General features: G+C 46.0%; 1 long non-coding RNA gene across 3 annotated transcripts; it reads right to left on the reverse strand.

The window, feature by feature from the left end:
- Nucleotides 1-2,833: 2,833 nt before the first annotated feature.
- LOC125926817 (uncharacterized) lies at nucleotides 2,834-13,109 on the reverse strand. 3 transcript variants are annotated; one of them, XR_007459175.1, is made up of 4 exons: nucleotides 12,987-13,109; nucleotides 8,655-8,850; nucleotides 5,395-5,587; nucleotides 2,834-3,230 (listed from the first exon to the last, which is right to left on the reverse strand). It is a non-coding gene; the product is annotated as an uncharacterized LOC125926817 (long non-coding RNA). The 3 variants fall into 3 exon arrangements; XR_007459177.1 differs by lacking the exon at nucleotides 8,655-8,850 and having other exon boundaries at nucleotides 12,987-13,068; XR_007459176.1 differs by lacking the exons at nucleotides 8,655-8,850; nucleotides 12,987-13,109 and adding an exon at nucleotides 8,266-8,407.
- Between the last annotated feature and the right edge of the window lie 10,313 nt (nucleotides 13,110-23,422).

Below are 23,422 nucleotides of genomic sequence, written 5' to 3' on the forward strand. Positions count from 1 at the left end.
CCCTCTCTTGCCCTGGTGCCACTACTGCTGACCTCCTGCCCACCCCTTTTACGGTTCGTGGCTTCTACAGCACAGGGCAGCTGGCTGAGAGCAGCAGACCTTGGCTGGGGTTCTGATATTACAAAACTTACTAGCCCTGTGGCTTTGGCAGGGTACTTAGCCTCACTGCCCCTCAACATCTTCACCTATAAAGTCAAAAGAACGGCCACTCATGGGGCTGTTGAGAGGATTAATGATATAACATGCAAAGCATCTTATACGGGACCTGGCACCAAGCAGACTCAATGAAAAGGTGGTTTCTAATTATTAGTATTTTGGGGAGAGGAAACCAAGTAACCGTTCTTTTGAGAAGTGCACCTGAATTGTCAAAATGAGCTCCGAGTAAAGGCACCGAATGATGCTGCAAAGTAAAAGCAGGAAGCTTGTTTTAACCGATCAGAGGCCTTTTCCTCATCCAAGTCTGTGCTGTGTTGGCCCTCACTGAAGTCACAAGATCTCTGGATGAGCAGGGAATTACTCTACTAGCATTCATCTTCTGGGACTTACATCGCAGGGATTTGCTCTCAGGGAAACCAACACCGCCGAAAGGAAAAGGGAAGACATCCGTCTTCACAGAAGTGCTTGTTCATTCCTGTCACACTCTCCCTCCTCATCCTGATGGCCCCCAGAGGTCAAAAATGGGTCTCCATCTCTGTTCCTGCCACTCTGGCCGGTGCTCAGCCTGACTTCTCTGGGACTGCGATGATTTCCTAATGGTCTCTCTACGTGACCTTTAGGACTTTACCTTTAGGACTCTCTACGCGACCTTTGGTGACTCAGTGCAGCAGCCAGATGGTCCTCGGCGGTCTGACCTCTCTCTCCACTTCTCCAGCCTCAGCACCCTGCACACCCCGCCCCCACCCCCAGCCTGTGGGCTTCCACAGGCTTCCACCAACTCTTTCCCAAACTCATCGGCCAAAAATCTCTCCCCCTGGGCACCAGAGAGTTCCATTTCATCCTTCAAAACCAGTCTTGCATTGCGACTTTTGCAGGAAGTGCTAACCCAACACACTCTACCTCCTGAACCCTGCAATTTGTTTTCCTGCCCCAGCACCTTTTCTCTCTTTATCATAGAACTACCACATTACATTGTAATTGACAGTGTGCTTGACGGTAGCCCTGTCTGCCAGCTCTTCCAGAATGAGGAGTATGTTCTGTTTATCTCTGTATTTCCTTAACTATTGATGGCTGAGGCACCCAGAAGTCACCAAATGGCAGTTCGGGGAGTACATTTAAAAACACACTGGTTGGGGAGGGAGAGAAATGGATGAGACTATAAAGATGTTGTGTTCTCTCTCTTGATTGGGATGGTGGGTACACAAATGTACGCATTATAAAGTGACATAAGACAGGGTGCAAAGTGGCTCACTTGGTTGAGCGACAGACTTCAGAGCAGGTCATGATCTCGCGCTTTGTGCGTTCGAGCCCCGCGTCCGGCTCTGTGCCAACAGCTCGGAGCCTGGAGCTGCTTCAGATTCTGTGTCTCCCTCTCTCTCTGCCCCGCCCCCACTCGTGCTCTGTGTCTGTCTCTCAAAAATGAATAAACGTTAAAAAGTATTTTTAAATAAAGTGACATAGGATGACAGACACGCATTGTGGCAAAGTGGATGTCCCAATTTTGATAGTATACTATAGTTATAGAGGATGTAACCATGGGGGGAAACTGAATGAAGGGTATAAGGGATCTCTCTCTACTATTTCTGCAACTTTCAGTGAGTCTCTAATTATTTGATAATAAAAAGTGTTTTCAAAAGGAAAAATGCACAGGCTAGTTTTACTGGTTCTGACCAAGCTAGTAAAATAATGGGAAATAAAGGGGCAATCAACTCTGGAATTTTTCACAAAGTCTAATTTAAGATTACTTAAAACCGACTAGCTAGAGGGTGAATGTTAGAAGCATAACCCAAGTGTGCTTCAATATCTGGTTTATCTAGAAATCGCACCAAGTTTCTGCTCTAAAGGCCTTCCAACCAGTGCCTAAGTGGTTAGAACCCCAAGCAGAATGAATCAGGTCCATGCAGCTGTGGGGCTGAAGGAGGTCACCCAGGATGAAACCCCCGGAGGAAAACCCAAAGCTGCAGTTACACTATCATCTGAGCAGACCGAAAGAGGTTGAATGGGAAGAAGAAATCCACGTGCTTGGCTCACGACTTTGGGAAGCCACGGGACCGAAAAATCTGCGCTCGGGTCCTTAGCACTTTGGGACCTATCACAAGCTGGAGATGTTGAAAAGTGAGGCTTCCAGCAAAGTGACACCTTCAAAAGCTTAAAGCCTCTACAAACTGAAGGCCTCTAAAATCCTGAGATTCCTAGCAACCAGGGTGGGCTAACAGCCCAATGATTTCAAGAGCTTAGAGCCCTAAGAGCCTGGGGCCCCTAATAACTGATGATTCTAATAACTTGGGGCCTTTGAGAACCATGAAGCCTTTAATAAATTGAAAAATTGAATAACCTGCGGCTTCTAACAACCCAAGACCTATAATAAACTGAGACTCCTAGCAACCCAGGTTTCCTAGCAACCTGGGGACTCTAATTATCAGAGACTCCTAGCAACCAGGGAGATTGTACAACCTGGGGGGCCGGGCACACGTCCACCCCTGGTCCCAGACTGCTTCCCACTCTGCAGGGACTGCCCACTGAAACTTGAGAGGCAGTGTGACCTAAGAGACAGAGGCAGAATTGGGAACCAATGGCCTGTGTTCTGATTTGACCACTCACTACATATATAGCCTTTGGCTTAACCTCCCTATCAGTTTCCTTACGTATAAAATGATAATGATTATAATATCTTGCTCAGAAAACTATTATGAGAGTCAGGTAAGTAGATTTATGGGAAAGCACGTTAACAGCTGTACATATGCATGTTGCCTTTTCTGACAGCACCCTCTCCCCTCCCATCTCATTAGCCGCCATATTGCATCATTTCTTCCAAAATGGCTTTCCCATCTAGTCCAGCTCCATCACCACCACCAAAGTCACAGACCTTCTCCACTGTCTTTGTTGCCACCAGTTATCTTTCCAACACACAAATGCCATCATGTCACTTTTGCCTGCAGGCTTCCTCTGGCTCCCTTGCTCTTGGAGTCAGATTCAAACTCTTGGCCATGGTACATAAACTCTTCATGATCAGGTTCTACCTTTCCAGCTTCATCTTCAGTCACTCTTCCAACCCCCACTTCCTTCTTTCACTCCTAAAACAAACCCGAGATGGGGGTATTAATTATCTCAGCTTCACAGGTACAGAAAATGAGACTGAAAGAAGTAGCTTCCCCAAGTGCGTACAGCCTTGAAGCAGCGATTTGAAAGCCAAGTCTGACTCCAAGACCCATGTTCTTTGATGGCAAAGACATCACTGCCTCCTGGAAGCTTCCAAAAATGTGATTCTCTGGTTACTCTCTTGATAAACCAACTTTGGTCTTGTCCCAAAGCCCCTCCACCCTTTTCTGTGCAAGCAACTGGACAAATTTCAGCTTTGGTGGAGCTTAAGGATTTACACCAGGGGGCGCTATCCTTGCACACAACAACCATAAATGCACATCAGCCCTAAGAGACTACTGAGACCACGCCCAGCAGTGCTTAACCTGTGGCCTGTCTCACTTGGCCATATGGCTCACGATGTAATTTTAAGACAAATGGTTAGAAATCTGCTTCCATGTTGCTGCTTCTCAAAAAGGCCCAGTTATTAACATGTTAGTGTCTTTAAAGGGGCATTTTTATTGACATCTTTCCTGTCAATGAAATAGGTTAATCTGAGTTTTAAGAATATACATATTCCTGGGGCGCCTGGGTGGCTCAGTCAGTTGGGTGGCCAACTACAGCTCGGGTCATGATCTCGAAGTCTGTGAGTTCGAGCCCCGCATCGGGCTCTGTGCTGACAGCTGGGGTCCTGAAGCCTGCTTCCAATTCTGTGTCTCCCTCTCTCTCTGCCCCTTCCCTGCTTGCTCTCTGTCTCTCTCTCTCTCTCTCAAAAATAATAAACATTAAAAAAATTTTAAGAATATACATATTCCTCCATAAAGCTACTCTCATCTTTAATTAAAATTAATTCAACCTATAAACACCGTTACAGGTTCGAGTGTCAAGATTGGGAACGTGGGGAAGTGGATAGGGAGAGCAAAAAGACTGCTCATCGGTGGTGCAGTCTGACATCCCCATCTTGTCAATGTGAGGACAGCAATCCCCAACGGGAAAACCAACCGCCCCAGGGCCCACAGCAAGTAAGAGACGAGATCTATCTTTCCAGAGCACAACTTCATAGTAATGCACTCCTACTGTAATTGATGAAGAATACACGAGAGGAGCTCCCTCACCTTATTGTTCATGGGCCCAGAGCACCTACTAATGAACAGTCAGCCTGGGTATCGTATGGGGCTCCCTATGGCGTGTGGAAGAGAGATCGTACTTGATTCGATGGGTGTGTTCAACCCTCTGAACACCTACATCTTCATCTTGGAAATGGAGAGAATAACATGTACCCCTCAGAAGGTCTGGCTTTCATTCTGTGTCCCCTCTGACACCTTCCCTGAAACTAGCTCTCTGAATGCTGTTCTCTCTGGGCTGAGTTCAGAGACCCCAGCAGAGACCCCAAAGGTGCTGGACGATTGGGCGGGGAGGAAAGATTTTGTCCCCCTAGTGCCCCCAAAACAATTTCTCTTCCAGATTGCAAGGGAAGAGGCTCCAGGTTCTTGCTATTCAATGGACCTGAAGTGGCCTTCAACTGGGAGAGTGGTTTTGTCCCCCAGAGGACACTTAGTAATGACAGAAGACATTTTTGGTTACCACAACTGGGGAGAGGCATGCTACTGGAGTTGAGTGAGTAGAAATAAGGGATACTGCTGAACATCCTACAATGCACAAGGCAGCCCCCGAAAACAAAGAATTATTCAGCCCAAAATGTCAGTAGTGCTGAGCTCAAAACAGTCTTATTTATATACAGCATAAAGCAGCCTCGGTCTGGTTCCCCTGTGCTCCTATGTTCTGTGTGATGCCGGACATTTCATCTCTAGGCTGCATTCAGTTTCCTGAGCCTTGAAATAAGAAATTTTGGTGTGGTCTGATGATCGGCACAGCCCCTCCTAACACTATCATCCTCCAGCTATGCTTTCTAATCACCCACCTGGTGACTTGGCTTATGGTGTTTTCACTCACCATTCGCAAAATTGAGAGCGTCCTCGTCTCCATTTCTTCAACTATAATATAAGGATAATTATACCTACTTCACCATTCCTATGTTGGTGTGAGGAGAAAGGGGGAATGACCTTATACATAATTGGTGTCTAATAAACATTGGTCTTTGAAAAAATAAACATCATAATGGATTAGCAGGGGGAGAAGTTCAAGGGAATTATGACTTACTGAAAAGAGTCCTCATTCAACAGCCTCCGGGCCAGAGGGAACTTTGAGACAAGAAAATCCTCTTTTTTCAAAACTTTCGAAGAGGTAGCTATGAATCTTGGGCTTTGCAGGGAGTCAGGAGTGGAAAGCTCTTGGGTTTTGGTGATCCACAGGCCTGTATTTGGGCCTCTGACCCATCCTGAGAGAAACATTTCTGTCAGGAAGGAAAAAAAGTTTCCAATGGAAGAATCATTTCAACAGTTCAACCAATAAGGGGTAGAGTTTACAGAGCTTTGATGCCAAGTCTGACCTGAAGTCAAGCCCCTCTTCTGCCATTCCCAACTGAGTGACCCACTTGTCAATAAGGATGATAATGCAAATCAATTAGAAGCCTTGTGCGTTTCACATGAGGGAAAGCATCCAGTAAGTGCTTAACAAATGTTACCTCTTGTTATTACGTGCTAAGAGCCATGTATTACCTGCCTCGGCTTACTTACATTCTTATTCAAGATTTTAATGAAAAATCACAAACATTGTCAAACCCTCTATGGTTCCATGAAAAAGGTGCTTGGTGTCCTATGCCACCCTTCCACTTACACACACACACACACACACACACACACTCGCATCCCTATATACATGGAAAAGCTAACGTTGGGCATTTAATCAGGGTGAAGATCTGGAGGATGAAGCATATACTCTTGTGTTTTTTAAACCACAGCATCTTCTCCCTCCCTCCCCCGCATGCCAAAGAACAAGCGAGTCAGAGAGGTTAAGATGACTGCTCTTGACCATATAAAGTGGGGAAGGCATCCGATGAGCACTGAGTAATGTACAGAACTGCTGAATCATTATATTGTGCATTTGGAACTAATTATACTTGAATAAAAAAGGGAGGGGAGGCATTGCCCTACCCCTGAGCCTCAGTAAAGAAAGAAATCCGATAAATCAAACTCTGTCCCGTGGGTAAGCCAAGACCATCTTTACTGATTAAGGGTCAACAAGAATGTAGATAAGTTAAGCTGCACAGAGACCTAACATTGTGAAATGCCAAGTCCCATGGCTAACCATCAAACACCAAACATCCAAAATACAAGGAGGGGTGCCTGGGGGCCTCAGTCGGTTAAGCGTCCCACTCTTTAACTCAACTCAGGTCTTGATCTCAGGGTCGTGAGTTCAAGCCCCAGGTTGGGCTCCGTGTTGGGTGTGGAGCCTACTTAAACAAACAAACAAAACAAGGAGACACTGCTCCCAAGGGATGATCAGAACCTATGCAGCTCCACTATATCTAAAATCCAGGTCACTATTGTCTTGGAAAGGCTCCCACGTGGGGACAACAGCTGAGTTCAGACCCCACACTGCTTAAAACAGCCTTGCAAACAAGTACGGAGTTCATGGGACTGAAAAGCAGTCATGAACTCCTGGGTGTGTATTTCTGTTCCTGGGAGTGCAGAGTCAGGCTTGGCAGACGAGACAAACAGACAGGAAGACAGGAAAACAGAGGAGATAGATAGAAGGCGACAGTCGGCACCCCTAAAAGATGCAGGCAATAGCTATCCAGTTCTGGTTTCTTAAACATTCTTTTAAAGTAATTACTGTCCCCAACATGGGGCTTGAACTCACAACCCCGAGATCAAGAGTCACATACTCTACCAACTCAGCCAGCCAGGTGCCCATGGTTCCTTAGACATTCTAAATAAGAAGTGGAAATTTGCAGGGTGCCTAGGTGGCTCGGTCATTTAAGCATCCGACTCTTGATTTTGTCTCAGATCATGATCTCATGGGTGTGAGATCCAGCCCCGCCTCAGGCTCCATGCTGAGTGTGGAGCCTGCTTAAGATTCTCTCACAGTCTCTATCTGCATTTCTCTCTCTGTCTCTGAAAAAAAAATGAAAAGGAGAGGGGAGGGGAGGGGAGGGGAGGGGAGGGGAGGGGAGGGGAGGGGGGGAGGGAAGAGAGGAGAGGAGGAGAGGAGAGGAGAGGAGAGGAGAGGAGAGGAGAGGAAAGGAAAGGAAAGGGGAACACCTGGGTGGCTCAGTCAGTTAAGTGTCAGACTTCCGTTCAGGTCACAATCTCACAGTTCGTGAGTTCGAGCCCCGTGTCAGGCTCTAAGCTGACCACTCAGAGCCTGGAGCCTGTTTCAGATTCTATGTCTCCTTCTCTCTCTGCCCCTCCCCTGCTTGTGCTTGCTCTCTCTCTCGCTTGCTCTCTCTCTCAAAAATAAACATTAAAAAAAAATTTTTTTTTAAAGAAAAGAAGTGGAAGCTTGCCCCTCTCCTGAATAATCTTTCCTTTCTCCAGAAAAGGTAGCTTTAGTCATCACTCAGTTTCCTCATCAAAGGAAGCTAATTTTTACAAAGGTAATGGAGTTATTCCAGAAGTTTTATCTAACTGTATCATCAGGAGAATTCAACACCTGGCCTTAAAAGTGCTCACTTCCTTCTAGTCTTGGGCAAAGGGGTTGAGAACAAGCCAGATCAGGGCTCAGGGCAGGGTTGGGTAGAGGGAGAATTTCAACTCCAGGGCTGGCCTCTGAAGAAGGCAGCCCTAAGGGCTCATGGTACTAAGTTCAAACAGGGAAGCAAGCGGGAAGGTAAAAGTAGCAGATGCCAGGAGGGCTGCTCTGGCTGGGAAGAGGGCACAGCAGCAGTGGGTCTAAGCAGCCAGCCAACACCAGGTATACAGAAGTCACCCTGGAAAATCTGTCCATCTGGGGGAAACAAGTCTTCACCAGCAAATGGGTTAGACAGCAGGTATCTGGCTCTATTTTCTTGTTTCTCACTATCTGCGCGCTGCCTAACCCAGATGTTGATACATAACAGATGCTAAATAAATACACAGAGAACAAGTGAGTGTATGACAAAGCCTCTGTAGACACTAAGTCCTCACTCACCTCCTTCTTGCCTCCACCTGCCTGTAGGAATAAAAGCGGATGCCACTGCAGAGAGCAAGGAAGTGGAGAGGCCACATGGGAAGGGGCTGGCCTTTGGCTCAGTTCTAAAAATAGCAACAGCCTACTTGCCCAAAAGGCACCACCGAGACTGTGCTGGCAAATCAGTAATGATAAGCGTCACAATGCCCCCCCCCCCCAGGACGCTGTGACCTGAGAGCCCTATGTTCCATTAGACAACAATCTCCTGCACCTGAGTCAGAGGCAGGCAAGGAGTGAGAGTTGCAGCAACCCAGCCGGTTGGGGCTGAGTCATGGAACAAATCGGGGTTGTTTGCTACCCGTTGTCTGGCTCTGCTGGCAGTCAGGTGTGACCCAAGGCATCCTCTATACCTGGTTTCTAGGAGGTGCCCCTTCTGGACCCCATATTGAGACCCAACCTTCAGGAAGGCCTGCTCCTTCTTAACCATGGCTTCAGATCCCCGGACCCTAGAGAAGGAAGAGCTCCATGAAATCTCCTAGAAGAAGGGTGGTTGGCAAATGATAGTCCATGACATCGGGAGACTCTGCAGAGACATCCCAGGAGGCCCTGCAGGGGAGTAGAGGGCAGGATTCAGCTCACCCCCCACATCTATCAGAACAGCTTCCCTCTTGTCTATATTATATATTCAAACTCCACGTAAGGATTTGTTTGAAGAAAAGTTCTGAAGCTAAAAAAGTTGATGCCTGTGCTAGATGGATTATTGGTCTCAGACCTTCACTCCCCTGTGGGAGCGTTGTACACCCACATTCTTACCATGGCTTCACGGTGGACAGAGTGTATATCCCCATGCTTGGACCATTGGGATGCTTGCATGACACTAGCAAAGACTGGCAATGTGCTCATGCCACTGGACCTACCCTCTAGAACCCCTTCCTTTTTCAATGAGAAAAGTTTGCCCCAGTTAGCTACAAGCCCAAGGAGGCATGTGGAGAAGACCTGGACCCAAACTACAGTGAGAAGCCGAGCTGAGCTGAGCCCACTACAAACCAGCCAAACCCTAGCCAACATGCAGGCCTATAAGCCCAAAATAAATACTTCTTATAAGCCATTGACATTTCAAAGTTGTTTGTCATACAGCAAATAACTAACCACACAATGCTTTTGAAGAACCCTTCCCGGCTTTCATTTAAACAAAGAATCTGGGCCCTTGGAGAAGAAAAAGAGAAGTTGTAGAAGCAGTTGTTGAAGGGGGCGGGGAGGGGGGGGGGGAAGGGGAGGAAGGGGAGGAGAAGGAGGAGGAGGGGGAGGAGGAAGAAGAGGAGAATAGTTACCATTCAACCATTTCACCTCTAAGTGATTACATATCATAGAGCAAGGTTCAGAAATTTTTTTCTGTAAAGGGCCAGAGAGTAAATATTTTAGGCTTTCTAGCCTATGCAGTCTCTGTCCCAACTACTCAACTCTGCCATTTTAGCATGAAAAGCAACAGTAGTCAATACTTTAATGGATGCCTGTGGACTGTGTTCCAATAAATTTTTTCTGGACACTGCAATTTGAATTTTGTGTAATTTTCATGTGCCACAAAATATTCTTATTTTTTAACCATTAAAAATGTAAAAACTGAGGCGCCTGTGTGGCTCAGTCGGTTAAGCATCAGACTTCGGCTCAGGTCGTGATCTCATGGTTCATGAGTTCGAGCCCCGCGTCGGGCTCTGTGCTGACAGCTCAGAGCCTGGAGCCTGCTTCAGATTCTGTGTCTCCCTCTCTCTCTGCCCCTCCCCCATTCATGCTCTGACTCTTCTGTCTTAAAAATAAATAAACATTTAAAAAAACGTTTTAATGTAAAAACCATCCATCCACGGTTGAATGGATAAAAAAAATGTGCTATATACATACAATGGAATATTATTCAGCTTGAAAAGGAAGGAATTCTGCTACAACATGATGAACCTTGAAGACATTATGCTGAGTGAAATACGTCAGAAACAAAAGAATGAATGCTGTATGATTCCACTCATATGAGGTGCCCAGAGTAGTCGAATTCGTAGACAGAAAGTAGAATGGTGGAGTGGAGAATAAGGAGTTATTTATTGTTTAATGGGGACGGAATTTCAGTTTGGGAAGATAAAAAGTTCCGGAAATGGATAGAGGCAATGTGAATGTATTCAGTGTCACTAAACTATACACCTAAAAATGGCTAAAATGTCAATTTTTAAAACTTTTTTAATGTTTATTTATTTTTGAGACAGAGAGAGACAGAGCGTGAGTGGGGGGAGAGGCAGAGAGAGAGGGAAACACAGAATCAGAAGCAGGTTCCAGGCTCCGAGCTGTCAGCACAGAGCCCGATGCGGGGCTCAAACCCACGGACCACAAGATCATGACCTGAGCCAAAGTCGGTCTGCTTAACCGACTGAGCTACCCAGGTGCCCCTAAAATGTCAATTTTTTTAATTAAAATTAAAAATAGTAAATAAAGCCCATCCTTAATTTTTGGCCCCGTACAAAAACAGGTGCATATTTGACTTAGGGGGCATAGTTTCTAAAAATTTAACCCTAAGGAAACTCCCACAATGTGTCCCACCAGTACTGTCTGGGTTAAAAAAAGAAAGAAAGGAAATATCCTTAATATTCATCAACAGGAAAATGGAGAAATACATTATGGTAGAATTATTCCATGGAGAATCCAATGATAAGTGGAGTATGCTACAATTTATACATAAAATTTAAAACCCTGCTGAAGAATGCTATGTTGTATTAATGGATGCATAAATATGTACTAACAGTGTAAAGACATACATAGGAATGATAAACAGTGGATTCATGGTAATAGTTACCTCTGAGGAAGAGGGAGAAGAATGGGAAGGGGGGGGTGTAATATACAGGAAGCTTCAATTATATCAGTAATGTTTTACTTCTTTAAATGAGATCTGATACAAATATGACATAATGTTAAGATCTGATAAAGCTTAATGGTGGGTAAATAGGTATTCATTATGTTCCTTTCTATTCTTGTCTAATCTTTGAAATATTTCACGATGAAAAAATTAATTCAGAAAAAGCAAAGGGAGGAACAAATTAAAAAAAAAAAAAAGGAAACCATCAATTAATTTCAAAGCGTGCCAGTAGCAGCAACAAGAATAACAGAAGAGGCAATCAGTCCACCTCACTGATCCTTCTGGACTTTCTGGGGCTTCCTCAGCTCACCTCAGGCGGGCAAAGCCGATGCAGAGGCCCATGTTCAGAACCTAAGGCTGGCTCTGCCCCTTTGGTTTGTCCCTGTGTGGCTGGAGAAGGAAAGCCAATAAAGCCCAGACCACCATACCTGAGAACCATGTTCCAGGCACAACCCATTTTCCAGACGCAAACCTGCCCAGGCCCATAAGGCACAAGAAGGCATTTCAGGGTTTCAGGACATTTTCTTGTGAAACCCGAGATTCTCTCTCACCAGTACCTGAGAGATGGAGAGAGGACAAGCCAGGCTTCTCTTGGGGACTCACTGTCAATTCACAAACAATTATTGACCTTAGCTCTTACCCATATTTAATGCTGTCAATTAGGATTAGACTGGACTGAAAGTAACAGGAAACCCAACTAACAGTGGCTTAAACAAGACAGAAGTTTACTTCTGTCTCACGAGAAATAAATCGAGGTAGATAACTCAGGGTAGCGTGAAGGTTCTGTCATTCCGAGGATGTGATTTCTCCTGTTCCGAGATGACAGCTTGAGCTCCAGCTACCAGATCTGCTGTCCAGGCAGCAAGACAGAAGAAAGGGAGAAGGACCAGATTCTTCCCTTTTAAAGGAATCTTCCGGAAAGCATCCTATGATCTTTCCACTGACATCTCCTTAGCCAGAACATAGTCAAATAGCCACACTTACTCCAAGGAAAGCTAGAAAGGTAGTCATGGAGACCATGTGGGGCTCCATGCTGACCGTGTGGGTGGAGCCTGCTTGGGATCCGCCCCTCCCCTGCTCGCTCTGTATCTCTCTCTTTCAAAATAAATAAGTAACCTTTTTTTTTTCCAAAACATAATGATACCTATGCTATACCTATGTTGAGAAGATTGAATGAATGAATAAATACAAAATACTTGTACTGATACCTGGCACACAGTATGAGCATATAAGTGTTAGTATTGTCCTTATTAGACAACAGTTGAAAGGCACCTTAAGGAAGAACTAATGAACACAGAGGATGTTCTCCCAGAGGTGTCAGCCCAGTCCAAAGGTAGGAAGAGGTGACAGCTGAGTCAAGACCTCAGGGATGAGCACAAGTCCTGAGTCTCTCTCCAACCCCACTATTTAAGGAGGGTGCCAGCACTCATAGGCTCTCCCTAGGCACATATTCTATTTGAATAGGACTAAGGAAAACCTCCAAGAGGTTTTACCTTGAAGGGAAGGAAGAGTGATATGTCCTTATTCCCCACAGTAAGCTCTCCATGGCGCTACAAGTGGAAAAATGAAGGCCTCCTAACACCTAGAGAAAAGTACATGAATGAAGGGAGCGCTGGGTGGCTCAGTCGGTCGAGTGTTCGACTCCTGATTTCAGCTCAGCTCATGATCCCAGGATTGTGAGATTGAGCCCCACGTCGTGCTCCATGCTGAGTGTGGAGCCTACTTAAGACTCTCTCTCCTTCTCTGCCCCTCTCCCCTGCTCACTCTATTTAAATTAAATTAAATTAAATTAAATTAAAATTTCAGAAGTACATGAACTTGGGGCCTTGCTCTGTCTTGGCTCTCATACCACATTCCAGGTATTCTGGTTCCTTGTTCACAGCTGGCAGGCAGCCAGCACCGCACCACCCAGTTCCACCTTCTGAACTTTATCCCCAAGCAGAAAATTGTCTCTTCTGTGTACTTCACAAAGGGACCACTACATAGGATGACACCACAGTCCATCTGGCCCACGGAGGCCTGAGGGACAGGGCTTTCCTCCCCAGTGCCAACCCCTCCAGGGAGGAGCACTTCATTCTCCCGGGGGCTAGTTCCAGGCTTTTATAATGGGACTTGAGTGACATTAATTCTCATCCCAAATCTGCTACTAAGTCACCCTGTGGCCTTTGGCCAGTGCCTTGACCTCTCTGAGACTTAAGTCAGTGGGAATAATCATACCTGGCTCATGAGGTCCTTCATTTGTCATGAAGATTAAATGAAATACTGTATGTAAGGTGTTCAAACAGCTCCCAACATGCAGTTGGGGCCCCGTGCACATAAGGCCCCTCGTCTCTTAAGGCTCCTCAGCGTTAGCCTGCCCCAGCACTATGATGGTGAGTCCTGTTAGGGGTTAAATGACTTCTCTTTTGTGTTGTCCTGAGCATTCCTTGTGTCTCTGAACTTAAAGGAGTTTACCTTTGAGCTTTTGCACAGTGTTTATGCTTTTTCAACTTCTTATCATACCTTTTCCATGATGACAGGTGCCCACATCAGTGACGTGGGCATACAAGATCACAGCCAAATGGGAAGCAAATACCAAGTTTATTCGTCAACTCTGGTACATTCCAGCTCCCAAACCACAGCCTTTCCTAGCATTTGCGATGGAGAATTCAGAAAGTAATCAAGGAAATACACAGGACTTCCGACACTCCCAAATGTGGGTATTGGAACATATCACCACACACATACACACGCCCAAAGCTTGCCTGCTGAGATGGGACTGGGCAGCTCAACTACACAGATGTGAACCTTCTAGAAGATAGTCCTGGGCCTGAACCAACTGTGCTCCCCTCTGAGATGACGTAGAAGAGGAGCAATCTGTTTGAAGTTGGGAATCAGAGAAGAAGCAGCCAATCTGGCCCTTGATCCTGAATCACAGTAGCCCCACCCATCAGGAAAAGATGACCCCATAAATGTTAGCCTTTGTCCAGAGGTCTAGACGCTCCTCCTGGGCAGGAGCAAAGACTGTTATGGAGAGTGATACTGCATGTTCTCTAAGAAAGGGGAGAAGAGATGTTGTCTCTCACCCAGCCACACAGGTATCCCCTTTTTAGCCTCAGCTTGAACTATAGCAAATCCCCACCCTTGAACATGCACACACGTGATCTGGAATGATGGAGTTTGGCCTCATTGGTAGACTGCTCACCCAAAGAGAACACAGACACTTGACTACAAACATGTCCAAACCAGAAAACCAGTGGGAAAATATTGCATGCTGTGTATCTAGTATACAAGGGAAGGTGTTGCTGAACCTTGTTCCCAGAGTCCCTGTGGTTGACACCCTAAAAATAAATAGAAACACAGTGACTCATCTGCCATTCTGAAACATTAACCCAACAGACCAGTCAGCCAGGGTCATAGGCTCACACCAAGAGGGATTTTATCGAAACTTCCTGAGGGCAGGATCCAGCACTCACCCTCGAACCGGCTGGCTACCCAATGGTCGCGTCCAGTACGGAACCCTGGGGCAAGTAATGCTCTGGGAATTAGGATGCATTCTCTCCCCAGTTCTTCCCTTACCAGCCACATGAGCTTGAGGAGCTGGTTCCCTTCTAGGCCTCGGTGTCCTTCTGGCTAAGTCTCATTTTCCTAATTTCAAAACAGGAATAGCAGTTGCTACCCCTATGCATCTTCCAGGCATGTTGTAAGAAGCCCGTGGACTCCGGTGAGGTGGGTGTGGGATGTGTTCCCCCAGAGAGGGCATGGATGGTACACAAAGTCCCATCATGTCAGAAGCTAGTCGAACAGCAGTGACTCCCAGCAAGGGAGTCTGGTTCACCTTTTCATAAGCCAAATGGTGCTGGGTCATCTGGAAAGATAATGTGAGACAGTCTTACAGGCAAGAATAAGGCCAAAGTTGTAAGGAGCAAATTAGGAAATCCCATTTGTAGAAGTAAATACAGTTGACCCTCGATCAAGACAGGGGCTGTTGATGTCATCGGTAAGGCTTCTTCTGGTCAACAGTAGGCTACTGGTAGTTAACTTTTTGGGAAGTCGAAAGTTACACAGGGATTTACCATGTAGTCGTATGGTAAATCCCTGTGTAACTTTCGACTTCCCAGAAAGTTAACTACCAATAGCCTACTGTTGACCAGAAGAAGCCTTACCGATGACATCAACAGCCCATTAACACCCAGATGTATCCTTCACTGTATCCTTACAATAAAGTAAGCTAGAGAAAAGAAACGTCATTAAGGAAATCATAAGGAGGGGCTCCTGGGTGGCTCAGTCTGTTGAGCGTCTGACTCTTGATTTTGGCTCAGGTCATGACCTCCCAGTTCATGGGATCAAGCCCCGTGTCCGGCTTGGTGCTATCAGCTTAGAATTCTCTCTCCCCTTCTCTCTCTTTACCCCTCCCCCACTCACATGTTCTCCCTCTCTCTCAAAATAAATAAACTTACTTAAAAAATCATAAGGAAGAGAAGATACATTTACAGGGCCGTACTGTAAAAAAGTCCACATATTGGTGGACCTGTGCAATTCAAACCCTGATGCTCAAAGGTCAACTGTAATGAAAAGCAGAGAGAGAAATGGCAAAGGTGAGAGAATGAAACAGAAATCACTTTAAAAAAAAAAAATCAAAGAAGCAAAATAAGAAGTCTGTGTTAACAGAATCCTGGTAATTAAGAGAGAAAGTCAAGGTGGCAGTGGGAGTACGGGGCCACGCACAGACGTTCTGCAGAAACACGAGGAGATCAGAGGGCTGCTGTCCAGCCGAATGAGACGAGACCCAGTGAGGAAGTGTGAACAACGGAGCCGTGTGTAGAGTCCTGTTTCGGGAGCACAGTGAGCCTCAGTGAGAGTGGGGGGCAGGCCGTGGGGGAAGAATATGGTTTCCCAGGCCAATTCCAGAACTGGCCAAGCTGTAAAACCAAGATAGTGCCTCCAGGGACTTGGGATCTGGCTCCAGAGCTCTCGAAACTGCCTCAAGACAGAGCAAACGTCAGACTGCTGACCCAGGAAAAGGAGAGGGCCAGCCAAGAAAGCAGCAACACGTTTCGGAAGGATGGTGGGCAGCTGGGGCCAGCTGGAGGCCACTGCTGTGGTTGACTCCCACCCTACCTAGCAGCACAGCCTCAGTGCTGGCGCTGGGGGGCTGGCAGAGTGGGGGGGGTGGGCACCAACAGATCTCTTGCGATGCCAGCAAACTGCTCAGCCATCACAAGAGAAATCACAGCGGGGCCAAAGAGGACGTCGTAGGGGAACTGTTGCGTCAAGATCCAGAATGAGCTTTGGACCAGACAATGGGCCAGAGGAAATGTCTGTGGGAGCTTCAGAGGCAAAGAAAATGCCAAACAACTGGGGAAGAGAAAAGAAAGAACCTGGAGAGGAAAGTGAACATAGGGGCTGAGGGTCAGACACACCATCAAGGTGGCCCAAATGTGCACCACCCTAGGACAGGGAGGGATCAGCAGAGAAAACATAGGTCCTTTCAGTACTTTTTCTCCTACTGGAAAGCTGGAGGGGAGGGCTCTGTGAAAATCTTCTCTAGGATGGGTTGAAGCCCTGAGTCATCTGCTCTGACTAATCACCCCTGCTTTCTGGCTTCCCAGGTTGAATAAGGGGCTTCTCTTCCATTCTCCTCCAGCCTCTGTGCTTGCTTCTGCCTTCACATTATATTAAAATCATTTGTTTGCACATCTTTCCTTTTTATTTTTTACATTCATTTATTTTTGAGAGAGAGAGACAGAGTGCGAGCAGGGAGGGGCAGAGAGAGGGGGGGGACACAGAATCCAAAGCAGGCTCCAGGCTCTGAGCTGTCAGCACAGAGCTCGACTCAGGGCTCGAACCCACAAACCGTGAGATCATGACCTGAGCAGAAGTCAGACACTTAACCGACTAAGCCACCCAGGTGCCCCTGTTTATACATCTGTCTTACCCATTAGGCCAGTGAGTGGTTCTCATCCTTGGCTGCACATTAGGATGTCCTTTAAAAAATAACGATGACTAGGTCCCCACTCAAGACCGATTAAAGCAGGACCTCTGGGGTTAGGGCTTTTGCATTCGTACATTTTAAATTTTTTTTTTAATGTTCATTTATTTTTGACAGAGAGAGAGAGAGAGAGCATGAGCGGGGGAGGGGCAGAGAGAGAGGGAGACACAGAATCCGAAGCAGGCTCCAGGCTCTGAGCTGTCAGCACAGAGCCTGACACAGGGCTCAAACTCACAGACCACGAGATCATGACCTGAGCTGAAGTCGGATGCTTAACCAACTGAGCCACCCAGGTTCCCTTTGCATTCATATTTTTTATTGAAGTCCTCATATGATGATTCAAATACGCCATCGGGTTTGAGACCCACTGTTGCGGACTGTGAGCACTTCAAGGTCAAGGACCAGGTCATGAGTGTTTGAATCTCCAGATGTTTAATGAGAGGATAAGCATGGGTAGCAGAAGATGAAGACCAAGAATCCAGAAAAGAAAAGCAGGGAAGTGTCCTGCATAAGAGGAGAAAAGTAGTGATGGGAGGCTGAGAAGCAGAAGAGAATCTTCAAGAAAAAAATAAATAGAAGAGAATCTTAAAGATGCCAGGGGCAAAGGAGGAACCTGGATGGGGCTGCGTGATCCTGAGGTTGTCTCGCATAACAAATCTCTCGTTAAAGCTAATATGAAGCTTCAATGCAGAATAAACAGCACCTGCTTCAGAGAGAAATGAGGTGGAGAGGAGTCAGAAACGTGAGTTTCTGAATGTGCAGTAACAATGGACTCTGGGGGCCAGAGCCCTCGTTCTCCACGAGGCGAGTGGGGGCAGAAGCCAAAAGGAAGAGAAATAACAGAATGGTGATTTTGAGAAGCACTGAAACATGTGAAGGCTTATGACAAGGAAGATGAAACTCATGATTTAAAAATAAAATGGGAACACAAGAGAAAGCAAGCTTGAGAAAGAGAGTGGAGTGAATTTGTAAATCATCCATATGCACGCTTGCTCAAAACGCTATTGTTTTAGCAGTGGGGAAGGAATTAGAGGTAAATAAAATATGCAAATGCATTTCATAATGAAAAATCCTGTGATGAACAACTGAGATAATCGTTATGAAAACTCGCTGAAAAATACACAACATGTTCTAGAAATGTGAGGTGGCATGATTAGCATGCTAAGATACATGTTGCTGTGTGTGCCAAGAAATTTGGTTCTCCAAATGCAGGTCATTGGTCAACTAAGCAAAGGCCCCCAAGTCTCTTAGTTCAGTTTCAGAGAGCGCTCAAGATGCAGGCTTTCCAGGGCTAGGTCTTGGAGGAGAGCAGCGCTTGCCTGGTGTCTATACTAGGTGTCCTGGGGCCATCCCTGGTTGGAAGAATCGGGTTTAAGTCTCTGGCTATAATACATAGAGCCAGAAGATAGAAAAGCATAAAATAAAGGGAGCAGAGCGGTTAAAAGGAGAGAAGGGAGATGTGTATCTAACATCTACTGAATTGCCTCTATGTGCCAGGCATGGGGCATGTGGTATTTCATCTAACCATCAAAATAACTCTACAAGAGCCTCACACTGGCCCAAGATCCTATGAGATGTTGGAGTGCCTCATGGCCCTCTTCTATTTTCACTCCATTCTCTCTCCCTAGCATCGGATACAGAGCTATACCTTGAACTATAATGACCAATGAAAAATCTCCAGTCGTCTCTGAGATGTAGTCATTATACCTAACTCCACACAGAAATCTCAAATGCACCTCAAACTCTTCAAGTACAAAGCACATGGCTTCAACCTCCCCCACCCCCAACCTGTTCCCCAAACTTGATCCTCTTCTGGTGTTTCCTATATCTATGGGGATAGGGATCCCCATGTAGGTGTGCAACCCTGAAACCCAGAAATCTTTCATGAACACTAGTAACCCATACCCAAGTCCTATTTATTCTCCCCTAACTTTCCATCCCCCTCTCCCTGCCTAGACCAAGCTGCCATCTTCTCTTGCCTTATGTGATGCAATCACATTGGGTCTCCCCTTTCTTCTCTGGCTCCCTCCAATCAATTCTCCACATAGAAAGCAAAAGGACTTTTCTGAAATACAAATCTAATTGTTTCTCTAGCCCCACCCCACTCCAACTTTACCAGCTTTGAACAAACCATCTGAATGAATTCTCATTGTTCTTCAGATAAAGACCAAGGTCTTTTGCATAGCCTACAAGGACTGGCATGATTTGACCTTCTGCCTCATTGTCACCTTTGTCTTCCTTCCAGTGTACTCTCCAGTCACACTGGCCTTGTCTCACCTCATCCTTCTGCCAAAGGACTTTGTGACCCTACTCCTCAACATCTGAATTCTACTCATCCTTCAGATAGTAGATCCCCTTTAATAGAAGCTTTCCTTGACATCTTGATAGATCAGTATCCCTAATAATCTTTCATAAGATTCTATTTCTCTTCTTAAAATACTTGAAAAACTTTAAATTCTACATTTATTTTGTTTAATCTTTAAGCAGGCTCCACACCCAACATGGGGCTTGAACTCATGGCCCTGAGATCAAGAGCAGCCTGCTCCACAGATTGAGCCAGCCAGGTGCCCCTAACTCTACATTTATTTAAGCAATCATTTGTTTAACATCTGTCTTCCTTCACTAGCCTATAATTCTATTAGGGCAGCAGTTGTGTGGTTTATCTCTGCCCTGTGTCCCCAGCACGTAGACAATGCTTGGTACATAATGGGTGTCTGACGGAATTTGCAGAAGGAAGGGAGGCAGGCAGATGGGAAAGGGCATGGCTAAGGAGTGGCAGAGTCAGGATCCAAACTGGGGTCTGACTGCCTCCAGATCCCAGGCTCTTTCCTGGCAACAAGGAAGAGAGGAAAAGGGACAGATAAGAGATGATATCTTCTCACCATCTGGTCCGGACTAAGAGAGGCAGACCAGTGCCATTGTCCATGGAATTTTGTCATTGGTCTTCCATTGGTCATTTGTCATTTGACTGCCAGGCTATGCCTACTTAAATGAAACTCTATGCTAACTGGCTCCATGAGGCATTAAGAGTTATTTGGATCACTTGAATTATACCTTCAATTGTTCTCCATTGTTCTTAGAACACAGTCCTAACGTCTTAGCAAGCTTTCTTGGCTTTTTCTGATTCTCTTTCCAACCCCCTCTCCCATCACTGTTTCTTTTCATCTCAGATTCTAACCAAACATGCCATGTTCCTTCATATCCTACCCTGGGACCTGTAGCTTACTTCCTGCCTGCCTGACCCACGTCGTGTTAGTGCTTCAAGACTACCGGCCTCTCCTTATCTCTGTCTCTTTGATCCCTGATTATTCCCACCCTTAACCTTGGACTGGGTTTGTGGTGGATAAAGGAAGGTTTAATTTCTTCTACTGTTTTTCTGCTTTGGCTTGGCTTTTGTTTGTTTAATTGGGTTTTTTTTTTACCACTACATCTAACCTGTGAATATTATTATTAATCACCCACCCATGGCACTCTGCTGCTTCAAACATTTCAATGATATTTATTTGATCTCTGGATGAGAGAGGATTTTCTAAACATAAAAGCAATGGAAGAAATCACTAAGGGAAAGAAAATCAATCCATTTGACTACACCAAATTTAAAACTTCTGGACGTCAGAAGCCATTCTAAACAAAACTAAAAGGCAAATGACAAGGCTGGGGAAAATACATGCAATAAATATGACAAAGGGTTGTTATCCTTCATATATAAAGAGCTCATATAAGTCGATAAAAAAAATATTAAAATCCCAGGAGAAAAGTGGGGAAACGACATGAATAAGTAAATAGCTAATAAACACATGAAAAATGTTTAACTTCCCCAGTAGTCAGGGAAATGTAAATTAACACAATGCTGAGCCATTGTTCGACTATCAAATTAGGATAACATTAAAGGCTGGGGAGGGTGCAGAGATCACTTGGTAATTTTCCAAGAAAAACTAAGAGCTTTTTCAACTTTCAATAAATCCCTATCACCCAGAGGAAAAATCCAGAGTCTAGTCCTCGACCCGCTCTCCTGGCTCATCTCCCAACACCCCCTCCTCCCATCCGACACTGGTGGCAGTAATTTCCTGAGCACAGGAGGACGTCCTGTTGCACAACTCCCCTTCCTGGGTCCTCTGTCCCTCTCCACCTCCACCTGCTCCCACCCACCCAATCTCCTCCCCGCCAACACCTACTTCTTGAAAATTCTGAGACATCACCACCTTCCGGAAACTCTCTGGAGCCGGGTTAGGTGCCCCTGCGCTGTGCTCTCATTACACGCGTTCCCTTACTTAGCATTTACTGCATTATATTGAAAATGACTATGGGTTTCTTTCCACCTTAGATCATATGCACCTCAAGAGAGGCATTATATTTTTATTCATTGCTAGATCATGTAGATGCTCAACAGATGACTCCTGAACTGATCAATCATGTAATAAATTAATTATTCCATTTTGCCCCATAAATTTTTGCCACTAATCTGGTACATGCACACTTTACTTAAAACGGATCAAATTAAGTCATGTTGGATGGAAAGAATACCTCACCCATGCCCCAGCCCTCATTTTAGTATCCATGCACTATCATCTTGTGGGTTGTAACCGATTAGTGAGCCATGAAATTAATTTATGGGTCACAACCATCACTTTTTAAGTGAACAATATTAAAACTAGAAGAAAATGGGACGACACTGGTATCTGTTATTTCCTTCCCATTATGGATTTCCCCACCCACCGCCCCCAGGCAGGCGGGAGTGGTTGGTTGAGAACACAAAATGGGAAGTTGAAGTTCCTGCTTGATTTTTTTTTTTAATTTAATGTTTACTTTGAAAGAGAGAGAGAGGGCAGGGAAGGGGCAGAGAGAGAGGGAGAGAATCCCAAGCAGGCTCCATGCTGTCAGCACAGAGCCCAATGTGGGGCCCAAACTCACAGAACTGTGAGATCATGACCTGAGCCGAAACCAAGAGTCAGATGCTCAACCAACTGAGCCACCCAGGCGCCCCTCCTGCTCGGATCATTAGCTTGGGGAAAGTTACCTATCTCTCTAGGCTGTGGCTTCCTTATCTGTAAAGTAGGAATGATAAAAACACAGATGGATGAAGCAGCAAGGACCCAGTTATGCCCCAAATTCTTAAAGCCCTGCTCATCAGCATTTCTGACAGAGACAGGTTCCATATCAGCCAGAAGCAGACCCAGGCATGACCGCAGTATTTCCCTCTGGCACTTTCTACTCTGATGCCTAGTCCCTCTTCCTCCTTCCCAACCAGTTGCCACCCTGTTTTATATCATGATTGGGTCGTGAGCCTCTCCGACTCAGGGGGAAATGTGTACTCAGTGGCATCAGGCAAATTGATGGGACTGAGACTATTGTCATAGGGTATGAAGGACTCTTTCTAAATTGCTAATCTGACCTTGTCACTCCCCTGCTTAAAGCCTTTCTGTGGTTCCTATTTTGCTCAGAGAAATAAAGCTCTGACTCCTCAATAGGATCTATAGGGTCCTCCGTGATGTAACATCCTGTCCACCCCACACTCCAACCTCCAAACCACCTGCACTTCTCAAATCAGCCATGCTCTCCTGGTCCTTTTCTGTGTTGTCCAGTTTGCCCAGGACACCTCTCTGCCCCTTGACAGTCGTGATGGGGGCATCTGCTCCCCCCAGGTTTTTTCACTGACTCCCATCTCCCTGCTCTGTACCCCGTCGGTCCCAGGCTAGGCACCCCTCCATCACCGCACTGCCACAGCTGTGGTTCGGTCGGCTGCTTATTTGTCCCTCTTGCTTCTTAAGGACAGGGAGGGCACTTTTTGCTCATAGCCCCAGCCTCTAGCACACTTCTCTCCCAGGGTGAGCAAACTGGACAAGTTTGGTGGGGCAGGAGGGCTTAGAAGTGAGGTAGAGGAGGGTGGAGGAAGGAAAGAAAGAAATTGATGCAAATTCTTCCTTTGACACCTTCCCAAGATGTCCCAGGTCATAAAGCAACTCAGGGATTTTGAATTGTAAGTCGTCTTGTTTTTGACAGATCAGGTGCATGCATTTTCTATGGGATCGGGCACAGAGTAGAGCCTCTTGAGAGAAGGAACTTCTGGAATGAGGCAGGTCAGGGTAAGCACCAGGGTGGGCTGGGTGCCAGGAACACGTGCTCCATCTGGAAGATGTCACAAGCTGGAGGAGGCTCCCTGGGCCATTTTCTGGAGGAATGTGAGCTTGAGCAATCAACCCTGGAAACACTGATAAGAGGTGGAGAGATCCATCTTTAGGTTGCAAACAGACCAGGGATGGGGCAGGGACAAGGCTGGGCCACTCTCCCTACTGCAGTGATTCCAGCATTTTTGG

Source organism: Panthera uncia, chromosome E1, assembly GCF_023721935.1.
Source record: "Panthera uncia isolate 11264 chromosome E1, Puncia_PCG_1.0, whole genome shotgun sequence".
Lineage (NCBI taxonomy): Eukaryota > Metazoa > Chordata > Mammalia > Carnivora > Felidae > Panthera > Panthera uncia.